The sequence below is a fragment of the Chelonia mydas genome, chromosome 1, assembly GCF_015237465.2.
Source record: "Chelonia mydas isolate rCheMyd1 chromosome 1, rCheMyd1.pri.v2, whole genome shotgun sequence".
NCBI classification, from domain to species: domain Eukaryota; kingdom Metazoa; phylum Chordata; order Testudines; family Cheloniidae; genus Chelonia; species Chelonia mydas.
In genome coordinates, this window is record NC_057849.1 from 163,880,030 (window position 1) to 163,902,742 (window position 22,713).

Below are 22,713 nucleotides of genomic sequence, written 5' to 3' on the forward strand. Positions count from 1 at the left end.
AACAAACTAACCTCTTGGGGAACAACCGCTAGGCCAGCAGTCTCCAATGGGTCTTGGGTCCCCTCCCTCAGTTCCCCATCACCTGTTATTACTATCATCTTTGGGGTGTAAGATGATGGCAGGAATCTAGGAAGCAGGATACCCTGGTGACCCTCCTGTTTCTTCTGCAACGTGAGACAGTGGGTGAAATTCCGATTTCAGTGAAGTGAGTGGAATTAAAAAGAGAGTGGTGCTTTGTCTCAGAAGACTGGAGAATGGTGTGTGGACCCCATAGACCACTCTACAGGACATGTTACACAACAGCTTAGGGTACCTTGTAAATTTTAAAGTGGTAAAACAGAGATCCAAATGAAGAGTCCGTCGGGTCCACCACTAAGGACTAGGAGGCAACCTGTTGTGGGGGAGGGTGCCAACCTGGGCACTCAAAAATCACTAATCATTTGAGACTCTTGGTCAATGTCTTCTTAGTGGTCCCAACCCAGCAGTAGCATCAGTGGGAAATTAAGGAAAAAAAGAGTCTAGACTGTACAAGACCCTAGAGCAGAGGTCCCCAATCTGTGGGGTACATTTCCCTAGGGGGGGCATAGAGGAACATTTGGGGGCGCAGCTGGGACCTGCTCCTGCCCCCAGCCTTGGCCCCCTTACCCCATCTGTGTCCACCCCCTCCTGGAGCCATGGGCCCACTCCTGCCCTGGCTCCAGGAGGTAGGGAGGCATGAACAGGGGGGCCATTAGGTAAAAAGTTTGGGGACCACTGCCCTAGAGAAGATGATAGTCAATTTGCAGAAGCTACTTTTTGATTCAGGGCCTTGCTTTTCAGCATCATCTTCTTGCCATATGTGCAATGTGCCTCAGGCGGCATGTAACCAGGATTCATCACCTAATTTGGTCCACCAGTTGGATCATTAGTTTCCCCAGCTTGATCCATGTACCGATGCAGAGTGCAAGATGAACGCTGATCCATACCCTCCTTCAGCATCACGATGCTACTATAATCCACCCCATTTTGCTATTAGATGTATAGGCATCTCTGCAGAATTCACCATGATAGCATGATAGCCATTCAGGCCTGGGCTTCACTTGACATAAAAATTGTTCAACTCAAGGAGTAGCCTCACCCTTAGCTCCGCATCCTTCAAAACCAGGCCCTGCCTACATCATACACCAGTTTTCTGAGATCATTAGATTTGCTACAAGTTACCATGTGAAATATTTCTACGCTCACACAATGAAGCTACAGTGTCTTGCTAAAGTAACCGTTCGATGAACATCCAATATAAGGGAATTCTATATTAGACCTCAGCTTGACACATAAAGAAGAACTGATTATGGAACTAAAAGTTAATGGTATCTTAGGTGCAAGTGATCATGATGATCAATTTTATAATATGCAAATAGAATAAAGTCCAGACCAGTAATTTATACTCTTGGTGCTTTAAAAGGGCCAATTTCACAAAAAGTGAAAAATCTTAATCTGTTGAACATTAATCTCCAGTTGGATTGTATGTGCTATCATTGTAGAGAAAGTTATGAAGTTTTGCTATGTGTGTGTTACTGAAATAGGTAGTGAGATTGGGAACATCCACAACCAGACTTTCAGGTACAATAACAGAGCAGCCAGACACTGCTGATGGCCCATTAAAGGAATCCGCACTTCCAAGGTCTAACCCAGGAACCATATACAATGGAGACTTCTCAGAGATAGCATGTAGACAATGGAGACTGCTTGTCTCACATCATAGCAAAAGGATCTTTCCAGCAAGCTGGAAGAAACTATAAAAGAGAGGAAGTGACATCATCACTTGGCCTCTCTCCCCCCACATTCAATACCTGGAGACACGTCTGGAGAACAAAGACTGAACTGGGGAGGTGGTCCCAGGCTAAAGAAGTGTCCCAGCCTGTGTATGGAGGATATGTAACCTGCTTGTTTTATCTGTTAGGGTGAGAATGCTTGATTCAAATCCTGTCTAGTTTATAGAACTCAAATTGTTATTTTACTTTTATTTCTCAGGTAACCAACTTTGATCTGGACACTTCTTACTTATAATCACTTAATATCTATCTTTCTGTAGTTAATAAATGTTTTATATTTTACCTAAAACAAGGCATTTTGGTTGAAGTGCTTGGGAAATTTGCTCAGATTACAAGAGCTGGTGCATATCCACCTTCCTTTGTAGAAGTGGTGGATTGGGTAATAACCTTACACTGGCCAGGCTTTAACAAGGGTAAGATGGTACAGCTCTGGGTTCCTAGGCCAGGGAGCTGCAGGGAATTGGCTGGAGCCTCTCTATTGTTGGTTCATGAGTGACTGGCAGAAGCATTTATGTGACTTGGTGCAGGACCTGGACAGGTTTATAGCTTGTCACATTATCAGTGTGAGAGGAAGCCCAGGTTGGCATGCCAGAGGGCTCAGCAGTACCCGAGTTCCAGGTTGCACACTGGGGAACCAGTCACAGAGGGCGATATAATTAATAGCAATCAACAAGGGTTTATGGAAAATAGATCCTGTCAAGCTAACTATTCTTTAAAAAATTAGATTACAAATTTTGCTGACAAAGGTAATGGTGTTGATGTAATATACCTTGACCTCTGTAAGGCATTGTTGCTGCATGGCATTTTGATTAAAAACAGAATGATATCAAATTAGCATGGCACACATTAAATGGATCAGAGGCTAGCAGACTGATAGGTCTCATTGTAATGGTAAATGGGGAATTATTGAGCGGCTTTTTCCAGTTGGGTCCCACAGGGATCAGTTCTTGGTCCTACCCCATTTGATATTTTTATCAATGACCTTGTCAAGGTTCCTCCCCCACTCTGAACTCTAGGGTACAGATGTGGGGATCTGCATGAAAACCTCCTAAGCTTACTTTTACCACCTTAAGTTAAAACTTCCCCAAGGTACAAATTAATTTTATCCTTTGTCCTTGGAATATCCACTGCCACCACCAAACTCTAACTGGGTTTACTGGGAAACGTAGTTTGGACACGACTTACCCCCCAAAATCCTCCCAACCCTTGCACCCCACTTCCTGGGAAAGGTTTGGTAAAAATCCTCACCAATTTGCATAGGTGACCACAGACCCAAACCCTTGGATCTGAGAACAATGAAAAAACATTCAGTTTTCTTACAAGAAGACTTTTAATAGAAATAGAAGTAAATAGAAGTAAAGGAATCACCCCTGTAAAATCAGGATGGTAGATACCTTACAGGGAAATTAGATTCAAAACATAGAGAATCCCTCTAGGCAAAACCTTAAGTTACAAAAAAGAGACACAGACAGAAATAGTTATTCTATACAGCACAATTCTTTTCTCAGCCATTTAAAGAAATCATAATCTAACACATACCTAGCTAGATTACTTACTAAAGTTCTAAGACTCCATTCCTGGTCTATCCCCAGCAAAAACAGCATATAGACAGACACAGACCCTTTGTTTCTCTCCCTCCTCCCAGCTTTTGAAAGTATCTTGTCTCCTCATTGGTCATTTTGGTCAGGTGCCAGCGAGGTTATCTTTAGCTTCTTAACCCTTTACAGGTGAGAGGATTTTTCCTCTGGCCAGGAGGGATTTTAAAGAGGTTTACCCTTCCCTTTATACTTATGACAGACCTGGAAGAAAACAAAGTAATCCCTGATAAAGTTTGCGGATGACACAAAAATGAGGGCAGTGGTAAATAATGAAGAGGACAGGTCATTGATAAGATTGCTTTGTAAGCTAGGCACAAAGCAAAAAATATATATGTTTTAATATGGCTAAATGTAAACATACATCTAGGAACAAAGAATGTAGGCCATACTTACAGGATGGGGGATTCTATCCTGGAAAGCAGTGATTCCTAAAAAGATTTGGGGGTCATAGTGTATGATAAGCTGACCATGAGCTTCCAGCATGACACTGGGGTAAGAGTGTCATGGTGGCCTCTCCATGGATTTTTAAACCAAGACTGGATGTTTTTCCTGAAAGAGATGCTCTAGGAATTATTTTGGGGAAGTTCTGAACTCCTCTATATCACAGGCCTGCTTCCTGCAGGCCAATGGGGGCTGCAGGAAGCAGCACGGGCCAAGGGACCTGCTGGCCGTCCTTCCTGCAGCCCCCATTGGCCTGGAGCGGCAAAACATGGCCAGTGGGAGCTGCGATCAGCCGAACCTGTGGATGCGGCAGGTAAACAAACCGGTCCAGCCTGCCAGGGGCTTTCCCTGAACAAGTGGCGGACCGGCTTTGAAAACCATTGGATTAGAGGATCTCAAATAGTTCCTTCTGGCCTAGGAATCTATGACTATTTACAATCTCACATGTTAAGATTATGAAATGGAAGACTATGTGGCCGAATTCACAAGGTGACTCAAATAGGCACAACCTCCATAGATCTATGCCCATTTACCCCAGACATGAATTTGGCCAGGTGTCCTTATGATGCGTGCACAAGGGGAGAGAGCTAAGCTAGTGTGAACGCTTTAACTTTTTAATTGTATGGGTATTGTCTGTTTCAAATCTCAACCTTAAGATGGCATTAATGCATTTATCTATATTGAATAAACAAGTTACACAAACACATTCTTCCTGGGAGCCAGTTCACTAGGAGAGATTTCCTTTTCTCTCTGCAACTCAGATATACATAAATGAAGCCATTAACAACAGAACTTCAAGAAGATAGAGGAGTACTAAACTGCCAGTATCAGGATGGCAACAATGTAAATCAATTTTTTACATCTTTAAATCAATCAAAGAGCAGGGACAACATTCTCGCAGAGAACCTTGTCAATCTGAATTTTTGTTGTTGTTTGAAAAAATCTTGAGTGCATATTAAGCCACTTTGTGGGAAGATCACAAAGAAAAAAATTGACATTTCCTCTGGGACCAGGATCCTAGAAGGCAGCATGATTCTGAAGAATATTTCTTTAAGATACAAAGTAAAGACAACTGTATAGTATCAAAAAGGGACGTGACTGTGTTAAAATGCTTCACATTAAAGACTCTCTCATACAGAGAGAGATCAAGAACCCCTGTGAAGAATCATGGAGTAAAGTGGCATTTGACTTGGGAGGCAAGTGAAAATTACAGACCCCCTTCCCTCCAAGCTGGCTTTAAGTAGCAGCCAAACTGAAAGTGAGGAAAAAGCAAGATTCTAGACACTCTGAGGGAAGGATGCCCCAAGCTCCTATACATAGCCAGGCTGTGGTGCCTCAATTCCCTTCTGGAGAGTTCACAGCCAAGGGCAGTCTCTGAATGTCTGGTCATTGTCCTCTCTGATAGTGCACACACCACTATCACAGCTGGTGATTACACGTTCGCTATTCAGACTGAAGACCAACTTATTTCATGTATACTGTTGAAAGCCCACCAGTGGGTGGGATTCAAAGTAACAAGTCTTGGGATATACTAATGCCAATCTTCGGAGCCATCTGGTCTTAGACTTTTTTTTAAAAGGCTTATCAATTCCAAGGGGGCAATTCATGCCCACCCCTCTGTGCACACATATGGGCAATAATCTTGAAGCTACAGTAGCCTCATTGAAGCCTCCATGCAACATTCATTCACTTAGGCTTTTTACAGGGGAAAAGGGATGTGATCTTAGTGCATCTTTATGATCATTAATTTTAGCCGCTAAAGTCATTAGAAAGATTAAAGCAAAAAACCCACAAAATAAATTCAATTGAAGTTTTATATCATTTCAGTTTACAAAATTGTTTGCATTTTTACAAGAGAGCATTAATCTTACACAATGAGACTAGGCAAACCCTCTGCAGAAATGCATGCCTGCTAAATCAGTTGGTGCAGGCAACCTAAATGATTATTAATAGTTATTTATAATACAGCAACACCTAGAGGCCTAACTGAGATCAGTAACCCATTATGCTAGGTGTTGTACATACATATACTAAGAGATAGAATGTAAGCTGTATGGGGCACAGACTAACTCATCAGGATAGTGTTATCCCCATTTTACAGATGCAGGTGAGTCACAGATATTTATCCAAGGTATTTTGAGTTTGGTAACCTATGTCCTAGAAGACCAAGAGTATAGGGAGGAGGAGACTGGCCCCTTCCTTGTAGCGGGTCTGGAAAGGCCTGCGTTTCCAGAACCTCTCCCCAGCATGGATGAGAAAGCCAGCGAGAGGAACCAGGGTGTAGGTGGTCAATGACTAGCGGTCAGACCAGGCATCAGAATCCAGGAAATGGAACCAAGGCTCAGAATCAGAAACTGAATACCAGAGATAAGGGTCAGAACCAGAGTCAGAGACCAAATGCCTTTGCCAAAGGTCAAACAAGAACCAGAACTGACAGTCAGAAAAGGCAGGGGCAAGGTTGGGTCAGGGCTGGAACAAAGCAAAGAAACAGGGACCAGGAACAAGGCAAAGATGAAAGAAACAAGAACAAGGCAAGGTCTGTCTTAGCAGCAGGTCAAGGATCTGCCTCCAGGTGGTTATTTAAAGCCTAAGGGAGTGTGCCTGGGCCAATCAGGAACATGGTAGGTTCTAACAGTCAGGGCTTCTGTGGCTGGGACAACCAGTGGTGCCTGGCCCCACAAGGCTGATGCCTGCTCTGCCAGACCTATGGAGGGGCAGCATAGATGTGCCAGTTGCTCAGAGACCTATAGATCCGGCTTCTAACACTGTAAATCCTCATAGCCAGCCATGTGTGAAGATAGTCAGCTAAGAATAGCTCTGCTCTTAGATTTCAGCTCCAGCAGTGAAATCCCAGGTTAAAGTTAGGAGTTTTGCCCAATTTAGACCCTGACCCTGCCCAAGATCAAGCAGAAAGAGGAGATGGGCCATGGAGAATAAACCCTTAATATATTTTTGCATTTGATAAAGCACCTGAAAAGTGAATTAACTGCATTATTTCTGAACAGTACATTGGCATGTCTTCGATGTTAACCTGATATTTGGAGAAAATACATAGAATAATGCCTGATACGATATTACATTTATGTCTGAAAAAAAATTTAATATTACAAAAATCCAGTCTAAGACTTACGCAGAGGCAATGTGTGTGTTTGGGGGGCATGTGACCCCTCATACTTCTCCCCGCCGAGTAGCTGCTTGGCTTGTACTGAGCATGCTTAGTAACATCTGCTGAAGCCACTGCCCTCACTCTGTACCATTCTTTCGCCCTCCCCGCATACACATTTGGCAAGTACGGGTTGTCTCTGGATGAACATTTTTCGATGGGTCATTTAACATCAGAGTTCTGCCAGAGGCTGTAACAGCAAATTAAAATATTGATTTGATTTGTACAGCATTTAAGTGATCTTTTGTGGTTGTAATCCAGGAAAGCATAATGTTAATGCTGGTGTAATTGCAACAGCCGAAATACTAGAAGTACCCTGCAATGGACAGACCCAAAATGTTAAAGGAATGAGCAAACCAAGGGGACATTTTCTTAGTGTTTTATAGCATGTGCACTAAACAGTTTGCTGTATTTCGTATAATTTATTATAATAAGAATTTGCATTAGAAGATAACTGGAAAAAAATGTTGAGCTTTTCATTCATTTAAACTGAGATTTCAGTCACCATGGAGATCTGTATATCAATTATAGACTTTAATAAAGAAGTGGCAAGTTCATTTTCTTATGCCTGATGACCATATTAACCTCACCTCAGCCAAGTTATAGATTGCATTTTTCCACTCTCCTGTAACATATAGCTTTGGAATAGGCAGCTTAGAATGCAGAAAGGAAGTATTTACAACTGGAACTCATGGGAATATTGTGCATCATTACCAGAATGACTAAGGAGAACTTTTTCTAAAATAGCCAAGTTTACTAAGCTTTAATACATTTCGTGACAATGCATAATACAGAACAGCACATTGTTTCTTGTGTACAAGATGCAGGTCACAAAAAATATGCAGCATTCCTAGATCAATCAGGTCATGGGTGTACATATTAAAAAAATTCTAGGTGAGATGAGCTTGAATACAAGACAATAGCTGGTTTTGTGTCCAGAGCATATACTCTAGGAAGAGTAACACTGTGGACCAGAGAACATCAAATCAGGGTTCAGGGAAGCTTTGCACTAATCCAGTGTTGTAATGACAGCTTAAAAATTTGGTACTTTGATGAATTCTGAGATTGGATTTAAACCTCTTTAATTTGGCTTGCTGGTATTTAATCTTTTAACTTTGGATTCTTAATCAAAACTCAAAGCAGATCTTTAATCTTGTATATAGAAAATAGAAGATTAGAGGCCCCTGACCTGCCTTTGGTACACAGCTGCTTGCTTCCTTCTTCCCTTCTCATTCGCACAGTGCTATCAAGAGGAAGACTCATTTTTAAACTGTGGAAGGGATTATGGAAAAGTGAAAGTGCATGTTAAATGTTCAGATTCTCTCGTAGGAGAATCTCACTGTGTCTGCTCAGTAAGGAATTAAAATCCACAGAGGCAGGGAGTGTATTTTTAAAGAGGATTGATAACTTTATGGGGAAAAAGTTCCATTTTAGAAAGACCTCTCATTAAAGAGCAACAGTTGTGTCCAAATTCCATTGCCCCCAAAATCAAAGACATCCACAGCCTAAGTCTAGATAGACATTAAAAACATTCATAAAGACTCAAAGCATGCTAGACCCAGGCTAGTTAACAAAATACTTTGTGCATGGCAAAGAAATTTTGATCACTGAAATAAAAAATAAAATACTACAGGAGGGAGGGAATCTGACGAGTGAGCATTTTTTAAAACACCCTGCTAGGATAGAAATATTTTAGTGATTCTACATGGTCCAGTGAACAGAACAATTAATTAGGAGCCAGGGTTTTATTCCCAGGTCTGCCACAGACTCCCTATGCGACCGTAGACAAGTCACTTAATGTCCCTTCACCACACTTTACAGATGGCAAAGAGGGAATAATACAGAGTGAATAAAATCAATGATTTTTTAAAATTAAAAAATAAACCTATTTAAAATTAAATTTGCAATTATGACAACCTATGTTAAGGTCTAAACTAATATATATAATTTCAATTTCAAGTACATGTTCACTGCCCATGTTTTGAAGAAAACCAAATCACTAAACTGGTGGGAGGCACTAGGTAAGCACCTGTAACCAGAGTTTGTTGAAGTGCTCAACCAGCTTTTGACAGCAGTAACCTCTTCTCCAGGTGCAGAGAGAATATTTTCTTCATTTCAGTTTATTTAACTAGTGCAGTTCAACGATTAGTTCATTCAAAGTTAGAAAATAGGAAGTTGGACTAGCAGGAAATCTTGTTGTCCTCTTACAAAATATAAGCAAAAGTTAGTTGAGAGAATGAGATCTACTGGTTCTAAAATCTAGAAGGACATGGTGACAAATAATCAGTTCAATTCACTAAACACAGATCATACTTCCTTTGTTTCATAAAGTTAGTTTTAAATTCAATGTGTTTTTTATAAACTTTGATATTTTTGTTTATATATCCTACACATTTAAGGTAATTTTATTTATTTGATTAAAAAACTTTAAAATGCTATGGGGCTTTGTGCATTTTAATTGCATTTGAATTCCTATCCAAATAGAGCTTGAAATAAATCACAGGTAAAAGATCAATCATCTAGTACACAAACATTTCTAGTTGCGCCTCCTCCCCTTACTGTTAATGGAATCTGTCCGCACCCACCCCCTCCATTACTGCACAGCCAAATCTTCCTCAGCAGCAGAGCTTGGGCTGAAGGTGGAGCTGGGAATGCACATGTTGCACTCCCCATGGGGACGGGCCTAAGCCTGAAGGCAGAGCGGGACTGGAAGTGTGACACTTCCTCTCCATCCTTTGTTGGGGCTGGTCCAGGCCCTGCTGTGCACCCTCCCGCATGTGCCTCATAACCCCTCAGGAGGTGCTCTCCACAATTTGGGAGCGCTGATCTAGTATATAAGAAATCAATTATTCCCCATTTTCTAGCCTAATGCAAAAGGTAAAAATTAAGAATCTATGTAATTCCTTAAAAATGTGTAGAGATATAGCATATCCTCCTGGTTTGCAAAAAGCAGCACCAAAATTTAATGTAACGGTTATTCTTAGTTGCAAAGCAACATGTTTTAATGGTTACTAACCCATGAGAACCAACCTCTCTAAGGAAAAAACAAACAAAGGCGGCCAAATGCAAAACAGTTAAAATTATTTAAATAACAAAGTTTCCTATTTGCTAATTTAAATCAAGATGAAATCATGCTAGGATAATACTTCCTTTGTCTGTCTTATCTATTTATATTGCAAGTTGTTTTGGGCAGGAACTCTTACTGGCTTAGTGCAATTGGGGCCTGTAGGCAAAACAGTAAAAACCATGTTTAAGCTTTCTCATTATCTGAATAAGAGATCATGAAGCATATGATATCTTTCTCAGTCTTTCCATTTTACATACAGGGTACCGAAACACAGACTAAGGGACTTGCCCATAGTCACACAAGTCTAGGGTGGAGTAGAGATTTGAACCTGGGTCACCTAAATCCCAAGCTAGCACCCAAACCACTAGAGCATCTTCTCAACTATTATAGTGCTTCATCTTACCCTTCTCCTGCTCCTGTTGGCATGATTCCCCCACCACTTTAAGAGTACCCCAGTAAATTCCATCTGTGATGTTGTACTATGGGCAAGGCTTATAGGTCTTGAGTATTTAAGTCATCCCCAGATGGGTTGCTTTTATGAAAGTAGACACTTATAGGGCATTCATTAAGCCAAGGGAGGGTCAGAATAAAGGTGAAGGTTACCACCTTTAGCATGTGACCTTCATTTACTCCATATGAAGAGATGTTCCCTGTCTTGTATTTAAATCTTAAAGTGTTATGTTGCCTTGTACATGACAGACACAAGACTCAAATTTCATATTTTGTAACCGAAACAAAAGGAACTCCAGTATATCAATAGCTAGCAATCAGCAGCCTCACAAAGGCACTCCACTAGACATATCAGGAGAACAGTCTTGATTGCACAATTGATTTTGAATTCCTTGCATCTTTCATAGTTAAGTAAATATTTTATTCTACATCTTTATTATCAGGGCTTATAACTTCCCAAATTGCTTGCTTTTCAAAGATTGTAAAAAAGGGACAAGGGTAAATAATATATATTAAAAAGTTCTACAACAGAGTTCTTAGACGTTATTTCCAAATTTAAGTTTAGCTCTACTAATACAGTAGCCAAACATTCTTAAATATCTGGATAGTTTCTTTCAGAAACATAAGCAACTGGATGGTTTAAAACAAGTGGTTTTTAAAGGGCTACAAATTAACCCCCCCCCCCCCAATATTTAAGGCATTTTAAATATAGCCTGGCAAATAAACAGGATGGGAAAAATCTTAGCAAATAAAAGGAATTTCTCTTGTATAGTTTCTGCCATTTTGGCATTGTGAGTACATTTGTAAGCTTGAAGGTCATTCACGTAATCCAAGGATTTAGAAGAGATCCTACTCCCTCCCTTGAGGAAGATAGCTCAGGATTAAGAAACTTTCTTTTAACAAACAATCTTGTGCGATATGAGCAAGATCTCCCCAATATAGAATCACACAGTTGCACGTAACTATCTCTAAGCTTAGCCAGAGGTCAGTTGCCTTCACTGAAGATTGTTGTAATTTATTTTTCTATCAAGAAGAGAAAAACCATCTATGAAAGGGAGGTCACACATGGTAGAGTAGCAGCTGGCTTAGATTTCTCTGCCCCTGGAACAGCTTTATAGCATGTTACCGATTAGCAGACTGGTTTCAAGATAACCCCTTTATTAAGAGCAAACCATGTACTGAAATAAGGTAACAAAACTTCCTACTCTTTGGCTGCAGCCTACAACTGACCTATGCTGAGCACCTTTGTTGCTGCTCCATAGCAGAAACAGTGTTGTAAGAAACTCTGGACTCTATGAGCATGTACAGGAAATGTGGCCTGGAGAATCTACGTTTAGAGTACAAGCTTGGCAGAGGCCATTTTTAAAAAGGAGGAGGAGCTTGTTTGCCAGGCCAGCCCAGCCCAGCCCAACACAGCTCATGCTGTAAGCCAGGTGTTAAACTGATCCAGAAAAGGTTAAGCAACTTGAAGGCTAAATGACCCAAATTCTACCTTTAAAGACAAATTATGATAGTATTTAAATGGTAATTAGAGCTCTTCCTTATAATTAGCTAGCAAAGCTATGTTAGATAGTCCAGAGATTTGAGATGTAGACTTACATCGTTAAAGAATTGGAAAAACAATAATTATTGTAGTAGTCTATGTTACGTATATCTTGTACGAGGTTAACAATGTAATCAGACAGTTCCTGTCACTATGTTCTGTTAAGTCAGTGATCAAAAGACGTTAATGTTCAGATAAACTGTGAATGTAGTAATATCATTGACTTTGTTTCTCTTTGAAGTTTGTGGTAAACTACCTGTAAATGGTGAGAGATGGGCAGTTACCTTTTGTTAATCTATGCAGCTAATCATCAGTGGTGCTTAGGAAAAAGGATGTTACTTCAAATCCACTATTCTTCACCTAAGGCATGCCTGCTGTCGAGAGGCTATCGATGGCCTGCCAGAGAACTACAGAAAGAAGTGTTGGGCTCTGATCCTGTTATTTCAGATCTGCTTAAACTTCATCAGGGGAAGTTTGAGTTTCAAGACTGAAGTCTCCAGTTCCATTCTGGATCACCCCACTATTGAACTATAAGCTGATGAACTGATTATGGAAAGGACTCTTTGCAACTCTAGAGCTCACCATCTCTACTATGCAACTAACTTAAAAACTTTATTCATAGCTGTATGTAGCATGATCTTTTAACAAATATGCTCTTTAAAAAAAAAAAAAAAGAACAAACTTAGTTTACTTAATAAGAATTGGCTGTAAGTGTGTATTTGGGCAAGATCAGAGATATTTATTGACCTGGGGGATAATGCGTTCAATCCCGTGGGACTGGTAGAACTTTTTATATGATGAACAAGATTTTCAGTAATCTTCATCATATTTGATTTGACTGTCTGGTGGGGGAACTCAAGGCTGGGTTGCTTTAAGGGAACTGTATTTCTGGCTTCTGGGTAATGAGTAAGAAGTTATTGTAGAACAGGGGTCTCAAACTCAATTTATCTTAGGGCCAGTGCCAGTCCTCAGATCCTCATGTCACTGAAGATGGTGCTCAGCAAAGAAAACATTTATATTGTATTTTTTATTTCAAATTTCTTCGAAATAATAAAGTCATCATACAATTTTATACAATTCTTCGCCTGCCAGAGTGTTTTTAGTATTTGCCAGACACTTGGCAACGCTTCAGTTCTGTCAATTTGTTGAGGTATGGCCTCAGTGACTGAGCGGTTGAAACAGTCAGGATTGCAGCAAGGTGGGCATCAGATAGTTGTGTTGGGTATTTTGACTTGTTTATATTCATTGTGGGGAAAAAGTGACACTGCCTCCACAGCTGACTCCGCCCGGCAACTAATGATGCTGCCTCCATGGCTGACTGTGCCCAGCAACTAGTGATTGTATCTCTGTCCCTCTCCCCCAGACAATGGGAGCTGCGGGGGGTGGCACCTCCCACAGAAATTGCCTGCATCATGCCTGCGTCTCTCCTCTGTGGGCTGCAGTGGGGAGTCTCTCAGGAGGGACTTTGAGACCCCTGTTGTAGAAGCTGTTTTGTTGCTGACTTGGCAAATCTAAATATTGGAATAAACCACCTGTTTTGGTGATTGTCTGTCCAATTCTTTGCAGTTTGCCTTAATTGAGCAATCTCAGCATGTCCCGGGACCCTCGTCACACCAGGTGACATCAGAAGGGGATAATGAGTTATAAACTTGACATTCCTCCTTTTACTGAGGTGGAGGATCGGGTAATAGGACTCCTGCTAGGAACAGTTTCAGTAGCCAATGTCTGACCTGATAGCTTGCTTAAAAAGGTGTTCTGTGGTCTAGATCATTCTAGGAGACATGCAGAGGAGGATATACAGTGTCAGTCTAGTGAGGAATGGGAAGGCAGCATGTTTGGTTGGCTGAATTGTCCAGTCCTGGTTCAATTATTCTGAGAAAGGCTGTTATTTGCAACCTGGCTTTTCTCATTCTCCAAACCAAGTAGGATCAATGTTCTCTATCTTTTTCGTGTGTACGGAATGAGCTCAAGTTTAAAACCCAGGAGTAGTCTTCCCCTCCCCCCTTTCCTTTCAGCACTTCCTTTTTCACGTCTTCCCTTTTTTGTCTCATACTTCACTATTTACATTCATTATTGTCCACTCTCTATCACTCACTGCTTTCATTGCGTTTGCTTCACTATTGGTTCCCCTTTCCCCTTCACTTTTATTATGAGGGGGAGAGGAGAAGGAAGAGGGGAAAAGAGTAAAGGAGAAACAGGGACTTTGAGGGCTTCTCAAATAGCATGAGAGACAGGATGATCTGGAGGACTAAGCCTGGGGTTATAACGATGGATTTCTGCACCCTAATGCTCAGATAGTAACTCCCTTTGTTGTTTTAGGCAAATTACTTAATCGATTTTATTTCCCCAACTGTAAAACTGGGTTAATGCTAGTTACCCACCATACAGAGGTGATGTGTAAATCTATTAATATTTGTAAAGTGCATATGAGTGCTATAATTCACACTTATTCCAGTACTGCCATTGACACCACAGCTGGGATCACAGCCCTATTGTGAATCATTGTACGAACAGGTAGTAAGAGACAATCCCTGCCTTGAAGAACCTACCATCTAAATCAGGGGTAGGCAAACTTTTTGACCTGCGGCCACATCGGGGTTGCGAAACTGTATGGAAGGTGGGGTAGGGAAGGCTGTGCCTCTCCAAACAGTTTAGCCCCCGCCCCCTATCTGCCCCCTCCCACTTCCCACGCCCCTCAGAGCCCTCAACCCATCTGACCACCACTTTCTGGGACCCCCACCCCTGTACCAGCTGATTTAAACAGAGATGTAAAAACCCAGCAGTAGGCAGATGGGTGTAAGTGAGCCCCTCCTCCCATTAGGGCTCATCCTGACCTGTAGTTGGAGGTTTAAACCCTGAAGTGACATTTCATATCCCTTCAACATTGTCATCCAGAGTTAGCATAATTAATGATGCTCTTCATACCCATATAAAATGTCCAGTCCCTTTTTGAATTGTGTTAAATTCTTGGCCTCAGTGAGTTCCACAGTTTAATTACACATTGCGTGAAAAAGTATTTCCTTTTAACAGTGTTAATTTCCTACCTTTGAGTTTCATTAATGTCACCATTACTTTGCAGGCTCCCCGATTCTGCTGTAAAGAATCACCTGGTTTTTTTAAACCGTGAGCTATTTGCTCCATTTTGGCCCTTCTAATTTCCTTCTTACATTCTGCCTGCTGTAAATTTATGCTCCTGTTTATTGGCTTCACTAGGATCAGATTTCAAAAAAGTGAAGTATTTGTTTGGCTCGAATAGCCTCTGGAGCCTTGCCATTTAGCCATATTGGCTTACACATTGTCCCTACTTCCCTTTATGTTCAGCAAGGGAATTATAGTTTGGGTTCTTTAAGTCACATCCATACTACCTTTAAGAATTTTACTGTCATTACTTTTTACTTAGGGCCTTTTTGACCAATCTTCTCATGTTACTGAAATCTCCCCTTCTAAAGTTTAGTGTCACTGAGTCACTTTTTGGTCCCCTACCTGCTCCTTAGATATTGAACCTAAATTATACTGTAGTCACTATTACCTAGTGGGGAAGTGGTAGTTCAAGGTATTTAGCAGATTTTACAGCCTTTAAGGCAGACAGGGGGCTGCCACATGAAGGCTCCTGTTAAGCCCTGCATCAAGATTGCATCCACCTATAAAATGGAAGAAAATCATCTAGAGCTTATCATTGAGCTCTACAAGATGTCCAAAACATCCACCTACAAGCCACCAGAGATACTTTTTAATTTGATTGACCTGCCTGTACAACAAGATGTGCAATGCATCATGATGGGCAATTTCAACAGAGAACAAGGATGATGGAAACTTGGTTGAGATGTGGGCCGCTGAGCCTGATTCATGACCCAAAGCTACCTTGTTCTTTTAACTGTGGCTGGTGGAAACATGGGTACAATCCTGACCTACAGATGTGACCTAGCATAGTGCTAACAAAGGCTAGAACATTTGTGCTAGACCCAGTTCCAAGATTGCAATGCCACCCTTTTAGAATGGGGGTAAATGCTGCCGTCATTGTGTCATTCGGGCATTGCTTCAACTTCAAGAGAACAAATTGATCAGAATTCTCCAAAGATCTTGACCTAGCTGTCAGTCCTATTGAACTGATACCTGAAAACTACTGCCACATTGCAAAGCTGTACGTCTATCTGCTAGGAGAAACACTTCATGGATGTCAAAAACAACATACCCCTGGGCTAACACTCCATACTGTATGAGGCATGCAAGCAAAAATTCCAAGATGACCTCTTTGGAGATGAGACTGTGGTTGCTGGTGAACATCTGTCAGAAATAGCTTGAGATTGCCTAAAATCTGGTAGAGCTTGACAGAATCCATGGATATGACCCATGACAGTAAAATGTAGATAGACCAACAATGCAAAGATAAGCAATCATTTCAACATTTCTGCTGACCATATTGCCCATCAAATGCTATTCAATAGGAAGATTAAGCAGACCATTATCAACTGGTCACTTTGGCAAATACCCCCGGATACATCCAGTAATCTAGATCTTGCAACCAATTCCTCCATGGAGAAGGGAGATAGCAGTATCAATGCCTTGAAAACAGGGAAAGCATCTAAACTGAGGACATCTGAACTGAGATTAAAAAAGTCAGCCCACACACATGTAAGTGGCTCCTGATCATGTCAAATATCTGTCTCATCCAGCTCAAGGTGCAAAAAATCTGGCAACAAGCCGAGGTAAGGCCCTTTTGAAGCCTGGTAAGGAAACATCTGACTCAAAACACTGTCAACCTCTCATTCCTGTGGGATATTTTAAAATTGTTTGAACAGGTACTATTATATTGCCTGACACCAGTTATTGAACCACTTATCAGTGAACAGGCTAGCTTTTGCTTGGGTCAGTCATGCACTGGGCAGCTTCTGAATTTGACACAAAGATGGATATAAAAAGGGATTGATTATGGGATTGGTGTTTGGCTATAGCATAGGCAGTTGAGAGACCAATAATTATTGTGGGCTCTTTGCCAAGGTACTAATGGTAATGAAAAGACATCAAAGCTAATATGGGCCATAAGGGAGAGGAGGAGGAGATTCTTCATTAACATTTGTGGCAAATAGAAGAATGGCCTCTCAAAGGTACACCTTCGCAGTTGGGTAATGTAGGTGATACACAAATAACCAGCCAAGCTGCCCTCAACACAAGATGTTTTATCTACGCAGAAAATCTGTGCATCACCATACAGCACAAGAAGTTTGACATATTAGAGAATACCCTGATGAATGCACTTAATACCTGAGACAAGTACTATGCAGCCAATCAAGCGCATGCAAATCCAAAGACAAGTCAGTGCATTCAGTCTCAAAAACTGAGAGGGCAAATGTGCTCTTAAATCCTGAATACCCCAGTGTTATTCTCAAACAAACACTCTCCTTTAGAGCCCACACTGAGAAAACTAAAGCCAAGATTAGCACACAAAACATTCCTCAGCAAGCTGGTTACATTGAAGTGGGGTGCAGACCCATCCACTCTGATCAACAGCACTGGCATTTTGCTGCTACTCTGCTAAATATGCCTGTGCAGTATGGGCATAATCCCTTCACACAAAGAAGCTAGACCCTGTATTTAACACTGCCTGCCACTATACTACAAGTTGCCTTAAGTCTACCCACATCAACCGCCTCTACATCCTTGCAGGTTTTGCTCCTCCTGACATGCCTGGAAATTGCTCAGAGTCAAACGCACAAGGCAGTGCGCTGATCCAAGACATCCACTATAACATTGATGCTGAGTCAAGTGAAGTCATGACAAAGTTTTCTTGCCACCATTAAACCCCTAGCATTGAACCCTTGTCTGTATGGGTGACAGTTATGGCAAACAAGGGTACAGAACAACCCTGTAGCTTGTGCTTTTAATTTTTGGGGGTGGTCCTGGTTCTGCTTGCAGACATGGGGCTCTATAGAAAGCGTATTATTTAGACCTAGCAGAAGTCAGTTGGCAGCCATCCTAGAGCAAGGCAGATTGAGCTGTGATTCTGTTTTAGAGAGCAGCCTACTTTGTCTCTCTCTGGTTTTGGTCTTTTTCTTTTCATTCTGAATGAAAAGAAAGTAGTGCTACATTTCACCCTGCCACCAAGAGTATGTTTTGTTTTTAATCTAACTTTTGTTTGTAGGCTGTGAACATAACAGCATTTGTACATAGATCTTTACTGTTTTTATTCTCAATGAGGAGTGTGTTTTTATTTAACTCCTTGATTTGACACTGCTGATTTTACAGAATTTACCCCTACTTCTGGGCTGCCTTCAGAGCTGGTCAGCCAGAGAGCAGTGGCTGTTGGTCAAATGCCCAGCTCTGAAGGCAGCGCCCCAGCAGTAGCAGCAGCGCAGAAGTAAGGGTGACAATGCCACACCAGGCCATCCTTACTTCTGCACTGCTCCTAGCAGCAGCTCGGTCTTCAGAGCTGGGCTCCGAGTCAGCAGCCGCCACTCTCTAGCCACCCAGCTCTGAGAGCAGCACCACCACCATTAACAGTGCAGAAGCAAGGGTAGAAGTACTGCACGCCTCCCCCCCGACACACACACACACTAACCTTGAGACTCTCCGCCCCCCACCCCACCTCTTTTGGGTCAGGACCCCTACAGTAACAGCACCATGAAGTTTCAGATTTAAATAGTTGAAATAATTAAATGTATTGTTTAAAAAATCCTAGGACCATGAAATTGACCAAAATTGGCTGTGAATTTGGTAGGGCCCTACTCATGTGCCCCCCCAATGCCAGATCTACAGATGGGCCAAGTGTGTTAGAGCCCTATCACAGGGGCCACTCACAGGGTGGGGCACCTCCTACTGGCCACCCCGAGGATTAGCTTTCCCAGCTTACGCTCTCCCTCCAGCGTTGTCTTGCTCTGCTGCCACGCTCACTTCCAGGTTTGCAGCTTCCTCTCTGTGGCTTGGTCCTCTGGACCAAAGTCCTCTCCTTGCAGGGAATTCAGTCTTTCCAGACCTGCTGGCTAGCACCTCCAATATCCACGTCACTTCCCAGTGGCTGGTAGGGTAACCCAGGCCTGCCCTCTACACTGGTTCCAGCCCAGGGACCCTATAACAAGCAGCCACAGTCCCACCTCTTGCTGCTGTTTCCCAGGTCTTCTTCCTACACATCTAGCTTCCCTCAGGTTTGCTAGCCTCCAACTCCCCCCCACTTAAGGGGTGACTTCAGCTTCCTTCCCTGCAGCCTTTCCCAGCAACAAAATCCCCCTTTCTGTAGCTAGCTGCTTAGCTTTATACAGGCTCTGCTTGTTCCTGCACAGGTGACCCTGTTCCCAATCAGTGGCCTTCTCATAGCCTAAGTTTCCCCTGCTTGCAGTCAATTTAGATGATTGGGCCCACCTGGCCCAATTAAGCTCTTGCAGGGCTAGTATAGGGAGTGCACCCCATCACACACCTTCAAGACCACAACCTGGGGTGAGCAGGTATTCTCTAAATTACCTACCCTGCACCTGCCACACCTGGACGCTCAGGTCATCCCTTTCTTGTTTTAGGTCCCTGACCATGAGCCACAGCCCGTCCTGTTCCTCCATCGCATCTTTACACTTTTATGCCAGTGTTTGGGTCCTACAGTAGCCTGCTTCAGCTCTGGAGTCATGCCTATTTCCAGCTGGGCCCTCTCTGTCCTAATCCATTTATCTTTGAGCCCCTTTTTACTGTGTCATTGGGATCCTTGCCTTCCCCTTTGCTACTAGACCCTCTCTTAAGAGGGTAATACCTTTTTATATAGCCAGCCTCCAAGCACCTAAAGCAAACTCTTTCCCTGGGCTAATCTTCCCCTCACAGCTCATATACAGGCATCCCCTCCATAGGTGCCCCTGCTGACCACAAGCAAAACACCTCCTTTTCCTGTTCTCCCCACAGGACAGATTCTTTGAGGCTCTCTTTACTTTCAGCTATCCAAGTAAAGCATCTCTCCCCCATCCCAGTAGGGGCACTCCCTTTTCAGGTGTCTTCATCCCCCACAGCTGTAACACTCCTAGTCTTTCCTATTCCCCTTGTATCAGGGTCACTGCCTTATAAAGTGTTTCTAGTGTCTCTTGACCTCCCCTCATGTCAGGGATGATCATTTGCCCATTCTCTACCACATATCACATGGTCTACTCCCCACAAGCAGCACCTCCTTCTCGCCACTCTGGGGATTAGTCCTGCCAGCTTGCACTCTCTCTGTGGTATTTTTCTTCTCCTATCTTGTCTCACTCTGCTGCCCCACTCACTTCTAGATCTGCAACTTCTTCTTTTTAGGTTGGCCCTCTGGCTAGGTTACCAAAGTCCTCTCCTTCCAGGGAATTCACAGTCTTTCCAGAAATGTTATCTGGCTGGCACCTCTATTGTCCTTTCCCTTCCCCAGTGACCACTAGGGGAACCCAGGTCTATCCTCTACACTTTGTTCCAGCCTAGGAACTCTATAATAAGGAGCCACAGTCCCTCTACCCTCCTACTGCTTGCTACTGGGCTTCTTCCTGCATACCTAGTTCGCACTCCTACTGGGTTTATCAGTAGCTAACTTCCTCCATGCAGGAAGTCCCCACAGCCTTTCATAGTAGTAGCCTCCTTTTTATAGCCTGGCCCTGCTTTTTCCTGCACAGGTGAGCCTGTTCCCAATCAGTTGCCTCCACCTAGCCCAAGGAGCCCCCTGCTTGCAGCCTAATGAGCTGATTAGGCCCACCTGGCCTAATTCAGCTCTTGTAGGGCTAATGTGGGCAATCCATCCCATCACAAGCCCATTGCTACAGAACCTGGCTCTTGAGCTCAAACAGCAAAGTCTTACCTATTTAAGTGACCCCTCCACCATTCAATCCCTGGTGTTGGTCAAGATGCTGGCTGTAAAATTATCACTTCATAAGATAGGGTTGCCAGGGGTCTGGTTTTCCACGGGAATGCCCAGTTGAAAAGTGACCCTGGTGACTCCAGTCAGCACCACTAACCTGGCTGTTAAAAGTCCGGTTGGTGGTGCAGCAGGACTAAGGCAGGCTCCCTGACTCTGTACAGCTCCTGGAAGTGGCCAGCATGTCCCTGAGGCCTCTAGGTGCAGGGATGATCAAGGAAGCTCCATATACTGGCCCACCTCCAGCACCGTCTCTACAGCTCTGATTGGCTGAGAACTGTGGCCAATGGGAGCTGCAGGGCTGGTGCCTGCAGACAGAGTGCACCATGCAGAGGCGCCTGACTGTGCCTCAGCCCAGGGGCCAGACATGGCGGCTGCTTCCAGGAGCAGCAAGGAGCCAGGGCAGGCAGGGAGCCTGCTTTAGCCCCGCTGTGCTGCCAAGGTAAGCACTACCTGGATGGAACCCCCACCACAGGTCAGAACCCCCTCATGTACCCTAATTCCCTCCCAGACCCTGCACCTCAACCCCCTGCCCCAGGTTGGAACCCTCTAGCCCAGGCCTGAGACCCCTCCTGGAGCCCACACCCCTCTTGCACCCTAATCTCCTACCCCAGCCTGGAGCCCCCTCTTGCACCCCAAACCCCTGATTCCTGGCCCCCACCTGAGCCTGCACCCCCAGCAGGAGCCTACACCCCCTCCTGCACCCCAACTCCCTGCCCCAGCCCAGAGCCCCCTCCCACACCCTGAACCCCTCATTTCTGGCCCTACCTCAGAGCGCACAACCCTAGCTGGAGCCCTCACTCCCCCCACGCCCCTGCCTAGCCCAGTGCAGTGAAAGTGAGTGACGGTGAGGGAGAGTGAGCGACAGAGGAAGGGGGAAGGGCCTCGGAAAAGGGGCAGTGCATGGGTGTTCAGTTTTGTGCAATTAGAAAGTTGGCAACCCTATGCTAAAAGCATATATATTAAAACCGATATTTTGCATCATTCCAGTTTAGTGGTTAGGGCTAAAGTGGCTTTTTCAACCAAAAGATGCCAAAGTAATAATTTTACAACATAGGGGGTCATGACTCAGTACACAGCCCTTTAATTAATAGCTGCAATTAATAGTTTAAAGGAGATGATAGGGAAAAAGAAAAAGCTAAATGCATAAAAATTTCCTCAAGGGTCTCACTCAGTATTGGGTGGGTTGGAGGGAAACAGAGCAGGTCATTTTATGAAAATCTCCCCCCCTCCCAGCATCAATGGCGAACACAGGCACTGATCCTGCTAACATGTAAGCATGATTGTGACATGGTATAAAAGTGCTCCAGCATGTAAGGGGTTACCTGATTCCTATTGTATAGCTGATCTGGGCAGAGTTATAAAAGGAAAGAAGAGGTTGGTGCAAAGGAGGCAATCATGGGGGGAAGACAGAATGTCCTCTCTCCTCCCAGCTGGCTGTAGTTAGAAGTGCCTCAAGCGATTATTAATCAGAAGTTTGAGTTTATTTTTGGGGTTTTTGGTTTTGGGGTTTTTTTGAGGGGGGAAATGGAGCATGAAGTTATGGTATATTCCAACACAGGGGCAACACATGGGGTGGCATGTGGGGTCTTGTCCCCCCTCCCCCCATTTGTTGCTTGGCGTGTACTGAGCATGCTCAAATGGACTGAGCATGCTGAAGGTGGCTGCCCTCACTCTGCCCCCCATTACCAGCAGGCACAGGTCATTTGTGTTCCAACATGAGGAATATTTGTAGGGTCAGGCCCTAGGTCTTACCCCCAAAATAATAGACAAGCAGTATATCTGGATTAATGTTTTATTA

The 22,713-nt window shown here is 43.3% G+C and overlaps 1 long non-coding RNA gene across 7 annotated transcripts in view; it reads right to left on the reverse strand.

The window, feature by feature from the left end:
• The window catches only part of LOC122464092, a 67,432-nt gene extending 46,328 nt beyond the window's left edge, over positions 1 to 21,104 (reverse strand). Inside the window, exon 1 of one of the 7 annotated variants that reach the window (XR_006287963.1) lies at positions 20,856 to 21,104. This is a non-coding gene — a long non-coding RNA (uncharacterized LOC122464092). Of the gene's footprint in view, positions 1 to 18,868; positions 20,818 to 20,855 lie in introns of those variants that run through there. The other 6 variants (XR_006287964.1, XR_006287960.1, XR_006287966.1 and 3 more) reach the window with 6 other exon arrangements.
• Positions 21,105 to 22,713: the final 1,609 nt, after the last annotated feature.